The sequence below is a fragment of the Dendropsophus ebraccatus genome, chromosome 5 (genome assembly GCF_027789765.1).
Source record: "Dendropsophus ebraccatus isolate aDenEbr1 chromosome 5, aDenEbr1.pat, whole genome shotgun sequence".
In the NCBI taxonomy this organism is placed as follows: Eukaryota; Metazoa; Chordata; class Amphibia; order Anura; family Hylidae; genus Dendropsophus; species Dendropsophus ebraccatus.
The window spans coordinates 89,986,323-89,990,256 of NC_091458.1; positions in this window are offsets into that span (position 1 = coordinate 89,986,323).

Consider the following 3,934-nt stretch of genomic DNA (forward strand, 5'->3'; position numbering starts at 1 on the left):
GAAAAGGGGCGGGGGTGATTCAGACTTTTATTAGGGGAGGGGATTTTTTTTATTAATAAAACAACCTTTTTTCACATACAGAAATTAGAAGCCCCCTGGCGGGCCGGGCCGGGCTGCGGGCTCGCGATCGCAAAACGATTTTTCCGTACAATATATCGTACCGTCTAAACGCTGATCATTATAAAAAAAAATCGTTACTTCGAAATCGTTAATCGTGCAATCGGGCCAATTATCGCTCCGTGTAAACTTAGCATAAGGGTCCTATTAGAGGGACCAATCATAAAATGTAAACAAGCGCTGATCTGCTAGACTGGCACTCGTTTGCTGAGTAAATACATAGGCCGACTATCGGGCAACAAGGGCTACACAGATATCAATAGCGATGTCCTTGCAGCTCTTGCCTTTTGTGTAAAATAATAAAGCGTTAACTTACCTTACCACGTTCCTTGGTGTGCTCGGAGGCCTTTCCCTGTATCTGCAGCTCTGCCTTCTGTTCTGGTCGTTGCTCTAACAGGCTACCGGCTGAGCGGCCAGTGATTGGCTGAGCAGTGCATAGACCAGAACAGAAGGCAGAGCTGCAGACACAGGGAATGTGGTAAGGTAATACTTTATTATTTTATGCTACATCGGCTGTCGGCTGCACATCACTATTACACGCACTGATGCACACCCGACAATTTTAGGTCTGGACCTAAACAAACGATCAGCCAATGATTGTTTCATCGACTGATTGTTCTATTACACGAGGCGAGAATAGTCCGATTATCACTCCATGTAATAGGACCCTAACTCTAGTCATCATTTAAGGGTGGCGCCCTAGGTTCAGTGTCCTAGAACAGTGATGGCTAACCTTGACACTCCAACTAATGCAAAACTACAATTTCCATCAGGCCTGAACAACCAAAGATATGGATTTGGCTGCCCAGGCATGATGGGAGTTGTAGTTTTGCAACAGCTGGAGTGTCAAGGTTAGCCATCACTGTCCTAGAACATGGACAGCCTATGTTCAATATATAATGCTACTTGTCTTTGCATCACTATACTACTAGTACTTGTGGTGCATCATCACCACTGACAGTATGGCAATGCAAGGATAAACGGCAGTGAACATCAATGAGGCTGCAGTACACCCATTATGGCCCCTTCAAACAGATGATCAGCGAGGGCCATTTAAAGGGGTTGTCCAGCCAAAATCTTTTCCTTCTAATCAGCTGGTGGCAGAACGTTATATAGATTTGTCATTTATTTCTATTTAACCCTTAGAGGACCTGGCCAATTTCAATTTTTGCATTTTCGTTTTTTCCTCCTTGTGCTTAAAAGGCCATAGCACTTGCATTTTTTCACCTAGAAACCCCCATGAGCCCTTATTTTTTGCGCCACTACTTGTACTTTGCAATGACAGGCTGAATTTTTGCATAAAGTACACTGCGAACCCAGAATAAAATTCAAAGTGTGGTGAAATTGAAAAAAAAAAAATGCATTTCTTTTATTTAAGGGGTTTGTGTTTTTACACCGTTCGCCCTGGGTAAAACTGACTTGTTATATACGTTCCTCAAGTCGTTACGATTAAAACGATATGTAACATATATAACTTTTATATTATCTGATGGCCTGTAAAAAATGCAAACCATTGTTAACAAATAGACGTTCCTTAAAATCGCTCCATTCCCAGGCTTATAGCGCTTTTATCCTTTGGTCTATGGGGCTGTGTCAGGGTCATTTTTTGCCCCATGATGTGTTTTTTCTATCGGTACCTTGATTGCGCATTTTGCACTTTGGGATTTTTTTGCGCTGACGCCGTTTACCATACGAGATCAGGAATGTGATTAATTAATAGTTTGGGCGATTACGGACGCGGCGATAGCAAACATGTTTATTTATTTATTTGTTTATTTTTATTTATAACCTGGGAAAAGGGGGGTGATTCAGACTTTTATTAGGGGAGGGGGCTTTTTACTTATAACAATACTTTTATTTTTACTTTTACATATATACTAGAAGCCCCCCTGGGGTTAGGGTTATTCCCCCTGAAGTTAGGGTTATTCCCCCCTGGGGGACTTCTAGTATATACACTTTGATCTCTCATTGAGATCTTTGCTGTATAGTTATACAGCAAAGATCAATGAGATCGGCACTCGTTTGCTGTAGGCTGCTGCATCTTGGAGGGGTCCCCGGCCAGCAGCAGGTACAGAGATCGCTCCTCCGGGATCTCCCCACTATACCACCACCGATCATCTGCAGCCGGTAATCGGAGGCAGCTGTCATCTTTGACAGCTGCCTCCGATTACCTGATTAGCGGGCAGCCGCTAATAGCCGCGATCCCGGGCTACATGCGGCACCTGGGATCGCAGCGGTTCAGAGCTCGCCCGCCGCGCGGCCCCGCTCTGAACTCGGGGAGGCGACCCTGGACGTACAAGTACGTCCAGGGTCGCCTAAGGGTTAAAAACCTCAAGTCTTCCCATACTTATCAGCTGCTGAATGACCTGCAGGAAATGTTATTTTCTTTTAGGGTGCCTTCACACGTTCCGTATTGCTGCGTTTTTAAAGGGGTGCTCCGGCGGGAAGGGCACTTTTTTGGGGGGGACCGGGGAGGAGGTGGCTGAAATAAAAGACGTTCACTTACCTCCCCGGTTCCAGTGGCAGGTCCCGCATCACGGCGCTCCGGTCCCCGGCCGCTTCTGGGTGTCTGACGCCGCCCGAGACGCTACGTCTTAGGGCCGCTCAGCCACTCAGTGAAGGAGGCGGGATCAGAGCGGACTTCAAACGGATCCCGCCTCCTTCACTGAGTGGCTGAGCGGACCTGAGACGTCACGTCTCGGGCCCGCATCAGACACCCGGAAGCCGCCGGGAACCGGGGAGGTAAGTGAACGTCTTTTATTTCAGCCACCTCCTCCCCGGTCCCCCCAAAAAAGTGCCCCCACGCTGGAGCACCCCTTTAACGCTGCGTTTTTATCACTGCGTTTTTGCTGTGTTTTTTACATGTGCGTTATGATTTTCACATGATTTTCATGTGAAAATCAAAACTCGCATGTAAAAATCGCACCAAAACGCGCGATAAAAACACAGCGTTAAAAACGCAGCGATACGGTACTTGTGAAGCTATCCTAAGGGTGCGTTCACACCTACAGGATCCGCGGAAGATCTGCAGCAGATCCGCAGCAGATTTGATGGTGCAGATTTGACGCTGTGTTCAGTTATTTAAATATCTGCTGCGGATCCGCAGCAGAAAATACGCTGTGGATCCGGTAAGTGTGAACGTGACAGTGCTCTCTGCTGCCATCTCTGTCCGAGACAGGAATTGCCCAGAGCAGCAGCAAATCCCCATAAGAAACCTCTCCTGCTGTGAACAGTTCCTGCGTCGGACAGAGATGTCACAGCAGTATTTCCTGTTGGGAACATCCACTGATCTATAAGTGTAACACAACACTGTGCCATACAGAGGAGTAGCTCAGCCAATGACTCCCTGTGTGTAGCAGAAGACTATGCTCTCCTATACAGCTGCCCAGATGTTTGTATCCCCCCCAGTACAGCACCTCATGCTGACAGCTGCCATAGGAGGGGCGGGACTCCAGCCTCCACAGACATCCCTCAGCCCCGCTTATCCTGCACTTCCATCTCACTACAGTTACTTCTGGACACAACGTGACCCCTCAGCAACCAACATCTTCCTTTAGCCTGAGCAACCTTGTGACGTCAGTGGGCGGGGCGCACTGTGACTGGACGGCAAGGTAACGCGGTGATTGGCCAGAGCTGTGGAAGCTGCTTGTTCTCGTCGCATCATTGCGTGAAGAGGAGTCAGTGATTGGTCCTGCACGTTGGCTCCACCCCTGCTCAGGAAGACAGACAGTTGCTATGGAAATAGACCCACGAGCCAATAGTCATGGCAGGTGTGAGGTGACGCTCCAGGGGCGAGGCTTGACAGCCCACAGAGGAG